A 17,851-nucleotide genomic window follows, 5' to 3' on the forward strand; every position below is an offset into this window, starting at 1 on the left:
TAGTCTTTTAGGGTAATTAATTAAAAAATGGCATGAGTTAGGAAGTGACAGTCAAAGTAAAGATCAAAGTAAAAGAGATGCCTGTAGTGTGAACTTGAATGGTGGTGGGATGAAGTAAAATGCTTTGAATTATGGATGGTTTGAATGGGTTATGGATTCTGTTTTAGACATGTCAAGTGTGAGCTGACCCTTCACAAAGTATCAAGGAGAGAAGCAGAGAATTTGGACAGAAGTAAAACTCTGTAAGAAGTGCTATGGGCCATCATTAAAGAGAACAGTAGTTTATTTTGTATTTCAGATTAGATCACCTATGGAAATGGAGAAGAAAAATAAACCAGGACAAAGTTCAGGGGTTTGTGGAACTTCCTTAAAAAGCTGGAGTTTGGATAGTTAGTTTGTCCTCTGCAGGAACAATTAAAAACAAGTAGAAATGAAAACCTGTTTCTTTGCACCATTGCTGTTCCTAATGATTCTTATAAAAGTTCATATGTTAGCATTCGTACTGATGATTCAAGCAGTTAGCCACAATCAGCTATTTTTCATAATTCCCAATGTACAGAAACAAAATACTTGTGGAGTCTTGGAGCAGAAGAGTTGAGGTTTTTCCCATCATCCTTCACTTCAAAACAATTAAAAACTGCGGAAGAAGGGAGTTGGGCTAGCATGGATGCATAGATGGGATAGGGAGCCTGCCATTTTACACCGCTTCCACCAGTTTTAGAAATCTATCTTTAATTAGTACTTTTCTTCAGAGCTTGCTCCGTCTGCTAGCGATGCTTACTGTCACTGTAACCCCTTACTGTCTCCTAGTGTTGGTGACCCGTGCTGTTCTCTACATACAGTTGCCCTTATTTTCTTAAGTTTCTCTTGGGAACTTCCATGCGTCAAAGGGAAAAAAAATTGTCTAGGTTCATATAGACAAAAGATTGATTTTTGCTTAAGTTGGTTCTGTGTGGCTGTAGAAAAAGTTGAAGCAGTTCATTAGATTAAAGATACAGACTTCAAATTTGTTCTTAAATACATGCCAGCAGTATGCTGCAAGAATACGGGGATTCCTCTGGATATCGAGTGGTTTTTGGAGCCTGGCATACTATGGTTAGGTTCAAGAAGAGTTTAGAGAAGTTCATAGAAAAGAATCCTTTACGTAAAAGTAATCACTTTTGTATCAGGAAATCCCTAACACACAGATCTCTAGAATATGGGAGATGATTTTGGGGGAAATCTGACTGTGTATTCACCTCATCCTTATTCTCTAGACGTTCACCTTTGATCACTGTTGTAAATGGGATACTGAGCCTAGTTGGACCTTAGTGTGTTCATTCTTACATCTTTAAGGTATGGTTTGGGTTTTGGTGCATTATTTCAACTTTGGCATATATAACTAAAGAAAAACACTCAAATTTTCTAATCTCTCTCCGTCTTACCATCAGAGTATGATAGTTATGTAAGAAAGGGGGAAAAAAAAAAAGACATGCAGCTTTTTACTAGATTAGATAATGCACACAGCTCCTTCACCACTCCATTAAAAATAGCGCACACACAAAAATCTGGTTTTTTTTCCTCTTGTAGGGTCAGATAAATGATACTTTAAAAAAACCAAAATAAACCCATGCCATTGCACAGTTCACGTGGGCCATTCTAAGAAAGATTCCAGGGATTGTCTTTTCCCTTCCAACTGTAGAGCAGTGTTTTACAACTGCTTATGTAAGTCTTGGTTGTCCTTGTTTGGAAAGGGACCTACAAAGTATTATGCCTTCAGTACAGTGAGGTATAAGCACATTCCTTTCTCATGCTGTTTAAGCCATTGATTGGATGTTTCTATAAGCAATTCCTTGTACAAATAGTGTGTGCAACCCAATTAAACATAAGATGATAATAAAATAGTGTTTTAAATTTGATTTGACCCCACGTTAGATAAATGATACACAATTATTGTGATTTAAGATCTTCAGAAATCAACAGCAGTATAAACAAAATGAAGCAAAACGAACCCAGGCTAAGGGAACAGGCAGTGGCAGGCAGTGGACCTAACAATTAATACCTGCATACTGGAGACCTGGAGCTGAGCCCCATTTTTACAATCTCTCTTGGCATATCTCCCAAGAAAAAGTAGTTAACCCAAAGAAGGTAGTTATATTCTAAAAGAAATGTGGTAATGCCTTTCTGGCTGTTTCCCCCTCTGTTTCTTTAAAGGTAGCTAGCTAGCTATCCAGCTGGTGTAGCTTTTTGCCAAGATATGTGTAGCAACGGCAAAATAAAACTAATTGGAGAAAGATTAGGCAAATTAAGAGTCATACTCTTTAAAAAAAAAAAAAAAGAAAAAAGAAACATAATGTTCCTGAGAATTAATTGTTCTACCAGGAAACTATTACCACCTTTTCTTCTAGGAAAAACAACTAAACATAAAACCAAAAATCTCAAACCATATTTTGAAAAAGCAATTTTTGAATGGCGTAGCTTTTGAAGACCTTAGCCAGTGATGTTCGAGTCATTTCAGCCGTGGCTAAGGAATAATGAATCCTCAGAACCAACTAGGTTTTGTTTTGTTTCAGTTTGTTGCTTAGTAGACTATTGGGGCTTTAGCGACATAGTTCCGGCAGGCGGACTTTTAAATGGAAAAAATGCTCAGCATCGCTGCAGTAAAACAAATGCTAATCTTTGTGCAACACAATGTTGGGCAGAAGTTGGCTTTGAGTAAATTTTTTTAGATACGAGAGTCTACAAAAAGCCGCGTTTGCAGCTGGGGCTTAGAAGTTAAAAGTGAGCTGAACAGGGCTAGGCTACTACCACTGCCTCTGGCATTTCTGTACAGAATGAGTTTTCCAAGGGATCTTAATTCCCTTTGAGAAAATCGGTGCTGTGGGTTCTCAGTACTTCTGAAATAAGGCCCTTAGTAAATTATTTAATTACACTTAGTAATTACGTATGCACTAGTGAGTATAAAAAAAATCATCTACACATAGGATAAGCAGTTAACTACATGTTAGAATGATAAGGAGCTCATTAAAAATAAAAGGGGAGGCAAAACATAATAGGATCTAAAATTCTTAACCAGGTAGAGTAAAGACAGAGAGAGAGAGAGTTTATTGGCTAGATTCAATAAAGGACTTCAGTACCTAAAGCAGGATTTAGGGAGAATTCAGGTGCCTAAGTCCAAAAATGCAGTCTGAGAAATCTCACGCAGCTGCTGCCTAACCCAGGAGATGCCTGAAATCAGAAGGCTCTTCATTGATTTTAATTTCTGTCTCTGCTGTGCACATTCAGTGTGCGGCAGCTAGAGCGGTTTAGCACCTGTTTCCCATTCAGCCATTTACAATCCTCAGCTTCAGCGTCCCGGGGCTCTATTTTGTCAGTATTCTCAGGCCACAGCAAGTGCACATTCATATTAAGAGCCTCTTGGTTTGGTGCAGCTGCTTGCTTTAACACGAAGGATGGGGAGATTGAATAACGTTGTATTTAACAACCTGTCTGCTAGATTACTGATCTAAGATTTGGAAGATTCACTTTGGTTCTGTCGGAGAGTGTTCAAACTGTGTGCTGCGCAGTACTGCGTGCCACTCTGGAGTCCTCAGCACAAGAAGGACATGGACCTGTTGGAGTGGGTCCAGCGGAGGGCCATGAAGATCATCAGAGGGCTGGAGCACCTCTGCCATGGGGACAGGCTGGGAGGGTTGGGGTTGTTCAGCCTGGAGAAGAGAAGGCTCCGAGGAGACCTTATAGCGGCCTTCCTGTACCTAAAGGGGCTACAGGAAAGATGGTGAGGGACTTTTTACAGGGGCATGTAGTGATGGGATGAGGGGTAATGGCTTCAAACTGGAAGAGGGGAGATTTAGATTGGATATCAGGAAGAAATTCTTTACTGTGAGGGTGGTGAGACACTGGAACAGGTTGCCCAGAGAAGCTGTGGCTGCCCCATCCCTGGAGGTGTTCAAGGCCAGGCTGGATGGGGCTTGGAGCAGCCTGGTCCAGTGGGAGGTGTCCCTGCCCAGGGCAGGGGGCTGGAACTAGGTGATCTTTAAGGTCCCTTCCAACTCTAACCGTTCTATGATTCTGTGAAACCCGTCTCCTCCCTCCAGGTAATCTATCTTAAAGAGTGACTGCATGAACTGAAATTGTCTTGGGAGGATGAATTAGAGATGAGGATGTGTCACTCCCTGCTAAATGCCCTGTTCCTTGGGATAAATCTCACACATCATTTCTGTTCCTACAGACTACAGAATTCTTTACTTCACAATGGCACAGCTTTTAACAGGAATAGAGCAGAGTCATCTGTGTTTTCAATAGCCCTGTCTCTTGCTGGGTAGGATCACTTTTCTGCCGTATGGTGACTTGAATATTTTTGGTTAATGGGGATACACAGTAACAATAGGTTGTTATATGGGAGGCGTTTGTTTTCTCACTTCCTTCTGTTATCCTGGCTGTGATTTAACAGAATACAATAAGCCCTGCTCCATTTTTTTTTAACAGAATGGTTGGATCCTACAGTTAAGAGAGGACTTTAGGCTGTGAATTGTAAGCACACTAAGGTGCCTGTATCTCCGTCTGAGCTAAGTTTCTAAGGAGTTACAGTTAACGCTGCTGCATTTCTTGCAGACTAGCGTTAAACCGCTGTGATGCCTCAGGACTGTACCAGACTTCATCATACGTACTGTATAGCATACGCAGGTATTTCATCTGGAGTTCTAGATTCTTTGTTGGGAAAGGAAAAAGGGAAAACTGAAAAGCAGTTTGCAATTGCATAATTTTAAGCGTCCAGTTACCTCATTCCTTTGCTCATACCAGGACTGAATGTATCCCCTTCTCTAATGCTACGTAGTTCTCACTATTGGCATGTTTGGGTATATATGGATGTGCTTGTATGGGTATTCATGTCAACTGCCATTAATGAGTGGGGCTTGGTAACTCTGAACATTATACTTTGAAACTGTGGAAAAACATTGACTACCCTGGAAACACCAGTGAGTGGAGTCACTCATTTCCCTGTTCTCATGTTCATTGTCTTTTTTCTTTTCTCCATATATGATGTTGTGCATTTCAAGAGATATGAATGTTTCTACATGTGCAGGACAATAAACATAAAAATGTGATCAAGAAGGTTTTACTTTAAATTTCTCCAGTTTAAAAAAGTAATTTAACTCCTTATATGACATGAGTCATGTTTGTCTTTTCTTTAGGAAGAGAATCCTTGGACTGATTGGACTCCTTCCTTCTGCCATTGTTGTCCGGTAGGAGAGTCACATATAATCAAAATATTTATAAAATAGCTAAATATTAAGTGGAACATTTGCTCCTGTTAATGTATGTTGTAATTATTCAAATAGTAATGCACTTACAGCATGAAATACTAAACTTAGAAAGATACAGAGCTCTGAGTAATCAGTTATTTATTCTTGAAGTTCAAGCTCTTAGTGCAGGACTGTGACTGAATAATGAACAAAAAGCAGAATAACAGCTAAGGAAGTACTAAAAAGACTTATTAAAGAAGGTGTTGTTTTTAATAAGAATTGCTCTTTAAGGAAGTGTGCAAATAGCAAATAAGTCAGCATTTTTTCTGTTTATCAGGATGTTTTTCTTCATCTGAAAGTTGCTGGATGACAGTTCTGTTGCATGTACTAAAATATTTTTTCCGTGTGTTAATGGATTCACATTAAAGAAAAAGTACAAGCTGGTTATTTTTAAAAGAACGTGTATCAAAAGTAAAAGATAGTGATTGGGATATGTGTTCTGTGTTATAATTTGATATTTAAAGAACAATTTATTTTGGTATCTGTTTATATATTCACTAATATTTTCTAATATGCCCCCTGATATATATATATTCTCTAATATATCACTTGCTGTCAAGTTGGATGTTTTGCATCTACTTGGGATCATCCTCTGAGATAAATTATATTCAGATATATTTAGTTTTGAATATATTTTGCCAAACAGGAGGGTTCTCTCTTAACTTCTAATAATTATTGCTGTTCGTTCTTATACAATTAAAAAAAAGGGGGAATAATTACAGTCATTACATTATATTTGCATTAAAAGTATGCCTGTATTGTAAAACTAAATCTTATGCCAAGGGAAAAGGAAGAAAGCTTATTATGCTTCATATCTAGCCTCTTGAGAAAAAAAAAATGCTCTTTTCTGGGTAGTAAATAATTAATGTCAAAAATTACTCTCTGAGGTGTTTGGGGTTTTTTTTTGGTACCAGGCTTACCTTGATAAAAATGGTGAGTGGAATACTCTGATGTTTACAGTACTACTGCCTGGGGGCTAACAGACTCTCAGAATTCTTGAGTTCTGCAACATCATTAACAAAATTAATAGCCAGGCCAGTAATTGATTCCAGGCTTAAATGCAGGTTACGCTGATTGTAGGGCTGATTCATATCTTAGGCAGGGTAGCTGAGTTAAGTAAACTGTTATGGTTAAATAAACAATAATACATCAGAATGAAAGGTTTCCAAGTAAGCTATATGCCAATAGATTACAGCATATCAGAGCCTGCGTGTCAAGAATGGTGAAATGTGAGCAAAGAAGGTGGCAGCCTGTATTCTAATTTATCCAGATGGCATTCTCATTGAAAAAAGGCTTACATTGTAAGAGAAATACCAGGTATTTGAAGAGGGGAAATTTAGGTAGAATAAATAATTGTTGGGAAGGAGGTGGAAGCAAAAGGAAAAGTAGTTCACTTATGTTTTTGAAAGACATACTGCAAATCTCTTTGATTATATTTACACTAGTGTGACTGAGCTGTCCCTCTCGTCACTGAAATCACCTCTTTCCAGAGGGCAGCAAGCTGGCAAGTCATGGATGTGGCTACTTTCCGACTTTCTGGTGTCACCTAGAGCAAAATACAGGTTGTGTTCAGATTGTACCATAGCTCAGATTTCCCTGTGTCCACAGTGTTTTGAGAGCACAGTGATATCTGGAAGAAACCTCTGATCTTTCCTTTACTGCCCCAAACAGAAGAATGTGAATGATAACATGCGCCAGTAAATCTGAAACAAGTCTTCGGTCTTGATACTACTTCACTTTAAGATGATGACTATCTTTCCATAGATCTCATTAGAAAGCCATAAAGCTTTTATAAATTCTTACTGCAAATAACAGTTTCTTCCCGGAATGATTGTTTTAAGATATCATTAAAATAATCATTTTTAAGGTGATTTATGTAAGAAATACAAAGTCTGCTGAATGATTGATCATTGTTTTTTAACATCTTAGATGTTCTAGTCAGTTGATTTTTTGGAAAATTTTGGGTTTCAGAGTACTGAGTTTTACCTTAGATTCTGTTATTGTTTCCACTGCATACTTCACTCCTACAATTCTCATGGCATTATCCTCACTATTACAATATGTACATGCAATTAAATATATATACCTGTGAACAAAGTGTCTACGACCCTTTTAAAAACAGTTTGCATTAGCTTCTTCAAGTAAGGCTTGGTGTTTTCTGAAACAAAAATTAAGTACCGTTTCAAATGAAGAGAGTAACAAGTGCTATTAAATGTTAAAAAAAAAATTACTACTTTTGTCCTGGTTTATACTTCTGTTTGTAAAAGTGATAGTGTGCTTTTCTGCATTCCAGAAATTTCAGTAGTTTATCTTCTCTGTGATCAGCGTGCAAGAAAATGATCTTTTGAACTGTTTATAACATGTACGAGCTTCCCTCCAAAGAAATCCACATTTGTGTCATTAGTAAGCCTCAGCTGTGCGTGCCTGTATTCCTGCTTTAGCCCATATTACAAACTGCCAGGCACCACCCTATCAAAAGGTACATTCTGCCTCAAGAAGCCACTTTTTCTCCAGCAGCAGAGACATTCTCCTGTAGTTCACTGCTTGGCTCTTGGAGTTAGGAGCAGGCCCTATGAAAACAGTCTCTGAAGATGCTCAAGAGTAATTAAAAATAAATTGTGACGGAAACGCATGATACTTATCAAAAATTCTATTGTTACTTATGGAAGGTGTTAGATAGTGCTGAATGAAATTAGGAAGGTGTGGGTTTTTTTCTAAAGCAGTGTCCTATTTTTTTTTCTTTCATTACAGATACAAGTTAATTTTTTAATTTTTGCCCACTCAGTCAAGATACAGACAGACGCACAAATGTGCATCCCTAAAATGGGAATTTTTTTTATTTTTTAACAACTGACCTAAGATGCTTCATTTAATTTCATTTCATTTTCCATTTTTGGTCAGTATCACACAGGAATTTTAGAGGGGTTTGATGTGCCTGTTCTGCTGTAAAAGATAGATTCTCTGGCCAGAATGTACTTCTCACAATGCAGAAGAAATTTCACAGATCTCCATGAAGATGTTGTTTTCCTGCAGGCTTGGCCCTTAGAAGGAATGGAAGTTTGAATTCCTGCTTAACTTGGTAAATGTGCTGCATTGGAGATAGATTCAGTGTTTAATAAACTATTTGGGAACAAGTTTCAGGAAAACAAAATATCATAGTTTGAAATTTTCTTTAGTTTTCCCACTAGAAAATTGGCAGTTAACAATTGCATTATTTGTCAAAAAATCTTTCAAGCAAGAAACTGGAGTCAGCTCTATTTGCATGATGGTCTAAGAGTTTAAGCAATTTTCTGATTACTTGCTGTCATACATAATGCATCCCAGAAACAAAATACGTTTGGATGTAAAAGAACGGCACTTTTAGGAAACCAAAGATAATGACAAAAATAGAGATTGTTGCCAACCTTTCAAATAATTGCTTAGTATAATAAGTTCGATAGTGAACTTTTAAAAGCTACAGGTTTTTCTGAAGGAGATTTTTTTCAGCGGAATAGTGCAGTTATTGAAAACAACAAAAAGAATAAACTATTTTTTTAGTAACAGGGAACAACAGATTCTTTTTTAAGTGTTTTCATTCCATTGTGCATAACTGTTTCAATTAGGAAATTTAATAAATAACTGCAACTTTATATTTAATTCCTTTTGGTTTGTCGTCAAGAGTTTGAATTTCATGAGTACCACGGGACAGTTTCCATACTTGATCTTCATAATCCCCGTGGAAGGCAGCTGAATTCTGGGTTACCAAAGCTTCATTCGTATTAGAGATTGTGAGAGTTTCAGGCGTTAGGTGAGACTATGGAATCCCTTATGTTCACCCAGCCGAGTATTCCTGGGGTTGTACGTGCTTTTAAGCCACTGACTTGTCCTCACGCCCTCCATCCTTTGGTGGCCTCCAGTTGTGTTGTGTCAGAGCACAGTGGGACGAGGTAGCACTAGGAGTCCCTGTGCCCTGTTTTGTTCCTTTTGCTCTCCCCTTACCTCAGCCGTTGTATCTACACCAGTGCTAGAATGATGAAATGCCTGGTGAAGCTGCAAAATACCAGTTGGTTTTGCACTAGAGAAATTCCCATGGAATGCTGGTTTTGGGCATAGGCACAGGAAGCACATGCCAAGGGTATTGGGCTGCTGGGAGCATTTGCTGCCTGTTTGATCTGTGCCAGAGCTGCAGCACTGTTGCTGACTGTTGTGGTTTGAGAAACCCGTAACAATTTATTGTCATTTAGACAATTATTCTATCACCCAGTGACCCCTCTCTACCCGGGAAGGGGGAAAAACAAAGAAACAAGAGTGTTGAAATATAAATAGATTTAATAGGATAAGACTATGAATAATTAGCATTAATAATACTAAAGAAGCAATACTGATCCCAATACCAATATAAAATATCCAAGGATTATACTCAGCCCATTCTATCAGCAGGAAGCCCTGCACTCCCAGCAGGGGACAGCAAATGTGGGACACTGGGAGCGCTGCGGCTTCGGGAGGAAGGGAATGGCTCAGGGCTCCAGCACCGGGGCAAGGAGTTCTCTGGACCACAGCCATTGAGGGAGAGAGAGAGAGAACTACGCAGCAAACTTTCTAATTGATACTGAATGTGACGTTCATGGTATGAAATAATCCTGTTGGCAGCTTGGGTCAAGTGCCAGGGTCTTGCTCCTCCTCATCCCCACACCTGACAAGGCTCAAAAACACTGAGACCTTGATTCCCACATAGCCTAGCTGGATATGAAGTAAATATTTTCACAAATTGTGACACAAGTGTCCTCTAAAAGTGCAGTTTTCCCAAGCAGTAGAAGAGAAATTAGTCCTGTGTTGCTCAAACCAGGACATTGACGTTAAGGTAGGAAAGTGTCGGAAAGCGCAGAATGGCCGTTGCAGCAGAGTCGTCAGTGGCTCTTCCCAGCCATTAATTTCATGCTCTCCTCCTTTTTCCTCCTACTTTATGGATCATGCTGCCACAGGAGTAAAACTTTTTTTATAAGAATTTGCTCTGACTTTCTAGGCACAGCTCATCTCCTCATCCACCCTCGTCCCCTTTTGTACGAAAAGCCCTTTCTGGTTTCTGCAGCCTCAAACAGTATAGAAGTGTCGTATGAAAAATCTGGCTTTTAGGGAAAAACTGCTTGCAGGAGTAATAGTAGGAAGTGCTTATGTAGGAGTATGGTGGGAATTTAAATTTGCTTTGACACACTAGTGATTGACAGTGAATGATGTTTTGAGTGGTCTTTTGTACAGCTGAAGTAGAGTTACGCTGGTGGTTTTGCAACAGTGGAGGTTTCCAAATAATCCCCCAACATACGTACATCTAACAAAGCGACACCACTGCAAAGAAGTGACAGGACAAGAGGCAGTGAGCACAAACTGAAATACTTAAGAAAAATATTTTTTACTGTGAGGGTGGTCAAACTCTGGAACAGGTTGCCCAGAGAGCTTGTGGAGTTGCCATCCTTGGAAGTACTAAAAACTTGGGTGGACGTGGCCTGAACAACCTGATTTAGTTCACCCTCCTTTGAGCAGAGGGTGGACCAAAGACCTCCAGCAGTGCCTTCCAATCTGAACCAGTCTGTTACTCTGTTGTTGTAAGAAAAGCCTGCAATAATCCTTTTCAAAGCAAACTGGTAATTCCCTGGAGTATTGTTCTGGCTAACAACAGTTTGTGGTTCAGAGACTTCCTAATACGTTCTGTTGTCACTTTAGCAACCTTTAATTATTACAAAGGATGTAAGTGAAAATTACACATGCAAAAAACCAGACACCAAAATCATTGTTAATGAATAGCTCCAGTTGTGTAGTCATTAATTAGAAACATTTTGAGTAATAATGAGACAGATTTTGGTTTCTTTGAAGTCTGTAGTTAAAACTTTCATTGACTTCATGGGGCTAGGGATTTGACCCATTACATTTTGTATCTGACATAAAACATGAACTAAGGCAAAGCGAAGAGGTTAGTTATATATTGAAACATTCAATAAAAGGAAAACCTGTGATAATAGGAAGTTCAAGTTACTTCTGCCTCCAACCATCAAGCAGCTCGCTCTGGTCCGGTCTTTGCACAGCCTCAGAATTGCTGTGCTCCAGGCTCTGTGCATTAACTGCTGGCATGATGATTCGTTTGGTAGGAAGGAAGAGCTGGGAGGCTTCACTGTTTCATAGAAAGGCTTTTAAACATGTAGAAGCAGCCAGGGAGTGCACAGTTGAGGAATGGGCCTTTTTTATATGACAAGTCACGCTGTACGTTGCTGTGCAAAGAAAACTCTTGATTTCTGATGTTTGAGAGTGGAAAATTATCCTTCTGTTTGATAAATGAAACTGTTTGCCCCCAAAGCAAGCATATAAGTAATAGAATAAACATATTTGCTCACCAACGGGATAGTTTCAGGAAAAGAGGATTAAAATTCTTGGAAAATCAGCGAGGCAGCTACAAGTGTCAGGTGATTATATGGCCTTATGTAAGTGCAGTGTTTGGTGTCCAGCCAAGTATTTCTAAAACTTATAGGGCAACTTCTGTTCACATTCAGGCCAGCGTAAATCTGAAAGAGCTTCAAAAAAAATCGAAGAGCAGTGCTTGCTCTTACGTTAGAGCTTTTTTTGAAAAGAAAAAAGGTCTGTATCAAAAGAAACTTCTTTACTACAGGGAATTTCTAAAGGGAATGATGTGGTTAAAACAGAGGCTTGCAAGAATTGAATTTTATTCCTGCCTTTCTTGTAGATCTCCTGTACTGTACGGGGCAAGCTATCTTTGTGGCTTAATTTCTGTCTTAACCGTAGCAAATGTATTGTGTTTGTGTATATCTGATATTTAGATAATATAGTGGGGGGTGGGCTGGTAAGTACATTATCTATTTGTTGTATGGCAGTGTATTAAAATAATTTTGTTCATTATTGTTTCTGTTTCATGCAGAAAAACTCTAGTTGAAACTAACTGGGAGAAAACATTTTTAATTCTTTTTTTTTTATTTTACTCCCGTTTAGGCAGGTGGTCCAGGTGGTAATAAACTGCTTCTGAAGTGAACCCATTTTAAATAATCCATTTATTTGTATTGTTTGGTAGATTTTTTGAATGTGTAATAATCTTTCAAAGGCTGTTTTTTCCAAGATAGCATACGGAATGCAAATTGTGTTCCCTAATGTTATTTTTCTTGCACATCCACTCTTTTTTATCTCATGGTTAGTTTTCGTACCATTTGTATCACATTACTTTTTCGCCTCAGCTTTGAAATATCTTTAAACTTGGTGAGAGACGTAATACCATTGAATAATTCTCTTTGAGTCATGCAAACCTTCAGGTATTTAGAATTAGGAAAGCGAGATCTTACATTGGTAGAACATTGCTTGAAGTGCTGAAGATGACTGGCTAAATCTGGTGAGTACTAATTAGGTAGCATTTGTCAGTCTGTCAATCAGTCAATCTTACAGATTTTCCTGATCACATACTGAACGTACACAGAGCAAGAGAACAGATACAGTGAGTTCAAGAATTGTCTTCGGAATGATCCTTCTTTCAAAAGAGATACATGAACTGATGTTCAAACAGAAGCATAAAATGTTTCCAGATGACAACAGAATGAAAGATGTCACAGACGTCTCAGGAAAGGAAGTCAGAAGAGGCAAGAATGTCTTTGGAAATGTGTTGGCTTTTACTGAAAGTGCGAATTTGGACATCAGAGAAGTACTGGAATGCCTGCCAGGCTGTATTCTCTGTCCCCACTAGGCTTTTAGCACTGTAGTTGCCCACCAGGCAGCATCAGATGAATCATCATGAAAACCAAAGAAGACAACTTTACTTGAGAGAGAGAATATGGAATACGAACCCTTGCTGAGACAATCCAATTGCCATCTGTATGTTTTTCTGATGAATGGCATTATCATATCTTTTTGTGCCAAATGAGTAAGCTATTTTCACCACACAAATATGATCTACTCCAGCACATATTACATGCTAACTACCAAGCACAAATTTCAGGATGATCTTTGCAATGTGAATTCACTCTGCCAGTTGGAAACCTATCCGATGAGTTCTGGTTAGAAAACTAATGCCAAAAGAAGTACAGGCCTGTGATTAATGGCTGGGTCATCAAAACCCCACAGCTTTCCAGGAGCTTATAAAATGCAACTGCGTCCATCACTGCCAAGTTAGTGAGTAAGTACATATTAGCAACCAGTTGACTCAGTTAGAGAGATGTACGAGCTGAAAATGTGTAACAAAGAAGAGAACGATGGCAAATAGGAAGATGGTATGCAAGAGCATTTCGGTGAAGAATTGGAAGAGAATAAGGAGAAGAATTGAGATGTTGAGGTATTCTCTAGTGCTTTACAGGAACCTTACAGTATATCTAACCTGGTTTCAATAAGAAAAATAACATTACTGGTTTACAATCAGTTTAAGTAATATGAATATGTATTCCATACTTGTAGTAAGAACTCTTTTTAATCAATACCTAATGTTTATAAAACAAACATTTTTTTTCATAATAAAATAGTTACCATAGCTAAACTATCCCTCAGAGAAGGTTTTCATATTAGCAAAGCCTAGAGATCTGTATTCTCAGAAAGCATTCACTGGCTCAGATGTAGCAACTTTTAAGATCTTAAATTTTGCGTCATTGAGTGGTGTTTCTTTGTGCAGTCTGTCTTCTCATATAATAAAGCCTACTCACAGATTTCCCAAAGCTTCTGTGCAAATCCACAATTTCTGGCAGCTCACGTTTATACCAGGATAATGTGGTGTCAGCGTAATAACGTTAGTAACAGACCAATGGTTGCCTGAGCGAAGCTCTGTGGAAAGAGAAAAGTCACGGAAGAACTTCAAGTTTTCATATCAATTAGAGGAAACTAATTTACAGCAACAGCATATAAATACAGTCAGAGTTCACATTATAAGATGAGTATATAAGGGAAACAATGTGATGTGTTTGACAGGTGTCCTTCCTGGTCTTGGTGCTGTTCGGTATTTCTTGTTCTGTCTTACACAGCACTGATTAGTATTTGATGCTTTCAAAACCAGAGGATATCAAATGCTGTTGGCACATTCCCTCTTCATAACACTGGTAAGTGTAGCATTGAAAAATGCTGCCATTACAGGGCAGTAAAAGTGAGATTTACCACGAAGAATACCTCCATTATACAGCTTTCAGCGGTAGTGCAAAAGGGCTTTCTGGAATTGTGTTGGTATGACCTCAGTCTTTGAAGAGACAGCTCGGATTTTGGGTACGCTTGTCACAGTACATACTGCAAACTGTTGACAAAAAGTTACACTTCTTTTTATTATTCCTTTGTTGAAGATGTGTATTTATCTTGCATTCTGTGTGTACCTTCATCTCAAGATGCATTTAGTAAATCATTTATGAAGCACTGGAGGTTTTTTGTCCCCACTTTTGAGTGGAACAAACTGCTGTATGTCAGCAGTACGGCTTGTGAGGACAAGAAGTAAAGCCCAATGTCTAGTTGATATCGCAGTGCAAAGATGTGAGAAACAAAAAATACACCTTTACAGAAGATTCACCTCTTGACATCGGAATGGGCATCTCTGCTCTCCCAAAAACTCATTACAACTTAAAAAAGTTGTTCTGAAGACCATCTGAAAAAACATCTGAAGAATGCTGGTTTCTGAAATACTATTTTAGTAGAAATATCACGCTCTGACACTGATCGAGTAGAGAATCAGAGATTACCTAATGAATTACGTATGTCATTTCCTGCCGCACCTTAGTTTTACACGCCAGCTCTTCAAGTTGGGTATGCGATCGACTGTTTAACTTTGAGAAAAATAAATAAGAAAACAAGAAGATTCCACGATGTAAATTTAAAATGTACAAAAAGTTTGAACAACTTGGGATTTAATCAAATTTGGAATATTTCACCTTCATAACAAATAAAGCTAACACAAATAATTTTTTAGTATCTCAGACTCATAATGTGGTGATCTGGGGGGAGAGAGGCTTTTTTTTAAGCATTTCCTGATATTATCTGCCAAACTCTGTTAAATGATTTACTGAGTGGTTTCAGGGCTCAGTTATTGTACAGTTCTTCAGTGTTAATATATCACTCTTTCAACTGTAATGGAATTACCAAGAAAATTATTTCTCTTGATATTTTCTTGGAAGCAGTAATCGTTTTTTGTGTCTCATGATATTTGAATTCCATGATGATTATTTAAATGTGTTTAATTTTTTGAAGATCTTTAATCGTTTCCACATAATTTCTTTGTTTGTCTTTCACAAGAACCTCTAATGTTACCAGTAGCTGTACTGTTTCTCTATGTCATTCTTTGCTCTATTAATTATTTGGCTCTTCCTTGCCATGGGGGAATCACATTTTTCTTTCAAATTGCCAATTTTTAAAAATATGTAAAATAAATTTGGATCAGTTTGTTCAAACCTTTATTTATCCTTTCAAACCTGAACAAATAATTAAATAATTGCACGCCTTAAACTTGTCTTTTTTTCTAACTACATCAGGTGGTCCTGTAGAAGATAATGCTTGTCCCACAAACCTTACCTTACTTTCCTGTCAAGTGATCTGCATGCACCGAGGCTATGGTAGGACTAAAATATGTCTGAAGGAGGAATGCGTCTAAAAGAACCAGTGGTTCTGTAACAGTTGATTCTGTTTCTGTGTTAAAGCTGGGAGATGAGTGGGAGCTCGCATCCAGAAACTCTCTGCTATATAGTCGTGGAAGACAGAATGGGTCTTCTTCGAGCCCCGCAGTCCCTGTCTCTGCCACGCAAGGCTGTGCTCCTGTGCTCTACATAGAGTTGGAGTTCAGCTTTTGAGCTTTAAATGCCCCAGAATGAAAGTTTCAGTCAGTTTCCTTGAGAAACCCTCCCTTAGCAGAAGTCCAAACATGTGAGAAGCTTTTTCCTGTTTCTCAGACTAAGTATTATCTACCTTATTTTTATTGAATTCTTCTAGTTATTTTCCTGCCGACAATTCTAAACGGTATCTCTGCAAGCAGGTATGACCCTGCTAGTTGTTGCTTAGCCAGCTGCCTTCTGACAGCGTATTTGATGTCCAAAACAGTCAAAGGAAAGAGCATATTGCATTAGTTATTCTGGTTTTGCAAGTCATTTTCTGAAACAACTTTTGGTGAAAAATCTTTCAAAAGAGAAACTTTCTGTAAGGCATAAAAGTCAGCAATAAGAATTCGTATTTTTAGTTTGTTGTAACTTCTCCAAAATGTCTACCCCGTTGTTGACTCAGAGAAGCTTTCAGAGTAGGAGAACTGGATCTCAGCCATCATACTTACATAAGAAAATTTTTTTTAAAATAAGCAATTTGTTGATCTTCAGTCCTCTGACTGCCCAGATTATCCTCATGATAACCTTTGTAACCTTTGATTAAAACGTGCTACACAGAAGAAATTCTACCTGTTAATGAAGCTTAGTTTACTTGTGCTGGAAATTAAAAATGTGGCTGATAATTTTTCAAACCAGCTTAGTGAATTGTGGTACAGCACTGAGAAGGTTGATACACAACAGTAAACCAAAGCAGGACAAATAGAGAATAAATAAGAAATTTCGAAACTCAGATTAAATTATGATACATGGTAGCTTTGTTAATTCATCAGAAAAGAATGTTATTCTTTTTGAACTTAATGAGCACATGAGTCTGTTTATCACATGCCTCTATAAATAAGTGTCTTTGCAGATGTTTTCTCTTTGTTGAAAATACTTGTTTCTCCCCTCAGGGCATGCTGCACTATTAAATTATACTATGAATTTCCTTGCATATTACAGAGACGCTTAGAACACTGTGGCAGGCATAGCACTGGCATAACTTTTTAATATCAGTTTCAAAAACTATTTACAGATTATTTCAGTAGTATAGCACAGATGTATTTTATCTGGCAAAACTTCGTAATATAAATTTTAAGAACCATTTACACATTATGTCAGTAGTTCATTGATGCTGTGTAATCAAAAATGATTGGCTAATTTCATTGATGGTGATATCTCTTTTAATACAATAAGTACCATGAATTTCACTGACAGTTAAATGGTCTGGGTCACGTAGGATAATTTTCTTACCCTAATTAAGTAATAATTATTTGTCCACCATATCCATACTTCCTATATCTGCAACCCCCCATTCCTTTCATAGTGTGGTTCATATTTACAATTACTGTCTAATTTCAAATGTCGTGTTGTCAGCGTTACCTCAACAAACCCATCTGTTAATGACTGGACAGTTTCTTCAACAGACAGAATAAATGCAATCACAAAACTATTTCTGAAGAGACTTTATAAAACTCCAAAGAGGGAAAGATGAATGAAAAATCAGGAATTACTATGTAGTTTAGGAAAAAATGAATTCTAAATAACAATATACTTGGATATGCTCCCATTTATTTTATATTTCAACCCGAGAGAATTCATTATTAGTCTTTTACAGTGAAATACTGGGATTACTTGGAAATGTAACAGTAAAGAATAATCATAGCTTTCGTTTGCATGCTCTGTTTAAATGTGGTACCAGATGACTTCTCAGCAGTGAAATTTTATTTTTTTAAGCTAAAGTGTTCAAGTCTGGGTCCGCTGACAGAGCTCATACCTGGAGAGTTAAATGCT

General features: G+C 37.9%; 1 protein-coding gene across 3 annotated transcripts in view; it reads left to right on the plus strand.

Annotated features, from left to right (window-relative positions):
* Positions 1-17,851, plus strand: part of TRMT9B (tRNA methyltransferase 9B (putative)) — a 145,716-nt gene that overhangs the window by 1,279 nt on the left and 126,586 nt on the right. For 2 of the 3 annotated variants that reach the window (XM_063337052.1, XM_063337053.1), the window contains 2 exons: positions 4,594-4,665; positions 5,175-5,225. The gene's annotated coding sequence lies outside the window, so the exon portion shown is untranslated. The remainder of the gene's footprint in view (positions 1-4,593; positions 4,666-5,174; positions 5,226-17,851) is intronic. The other variant, XM_063337054.1, reaches the window with a different exon arrangement.

The sequence above is a fragment of the Chroicocephalus ridibundus genome, chromosome 5 (assembly GCF_963924245.1).
Source record: "Chroicocephalus ridibundus chromosome 5, bChrRid1.1, whole genome shotgun sequence".
NCBI classification, from domain to species: Eukaryota; Metazoa; Chordata; class Aves; order Charadriiformes; family Laridae; genus Chroicocephalus; species Chroicocephalus ridibundus.